Genomic DNA, 268 nt, shown 5'->3' on the forward strand with positions numbered 1-268 from the left:
CATACATTGATGCTATTATCCATCCCCGAGCACATGACAAAACAAGAAGCAGCCGGGGAGGTGGGGGAGCCCGTCGTCTTGGCAACAGACTGATTTGCAAAATGTAAGCGGTCTGCAGCAGCGCAGGGAGAGGAAAGAGCATGTCCCCAAAGTGTCATAAATCTGTCTAACCGCAGTTGATGCATGAGTTACATTTCTCCCGCTAACCTGCAAGACACCAAAAAAGCCAAACAGAGACTTCTCCTGGGTTAAAAAAAAAAAAAAAAAA

At 46.3% G+C, this 268-nt stretch overlaps 1 protein-coding gene across 1 annotated transcript in view; it reads left to right on the forward strand.

Moving 5' to 3' along the window:
- LOC104495542 (homeobox protein Meis2-like) overlaps positions 1-268 on the forward strand; it is a 25548-nt gene that overhangs the window by 21445 nt on the left and 3835 nt on the right. The gene's annotated exons all lie outside the window — the stretch shown is intronic.

This window comes from Buceros rhinoceros, unplaced genomic scaffold, assembly GCF_000710305.1.
Source record: "Buceros rhinoceros silvestris isolate BGI_N320 unplaced genomic scaffold, ASM71030v1 scaffold17626, whole genome shotgun sequence".
In the NCBI taxonomy this organism is placed as follows: Eukaryota; Metazoa; Chordata; class Aves; order Bucerotiformes; family Bucerotidae; genus Buceros; species Buceros rhinoceros.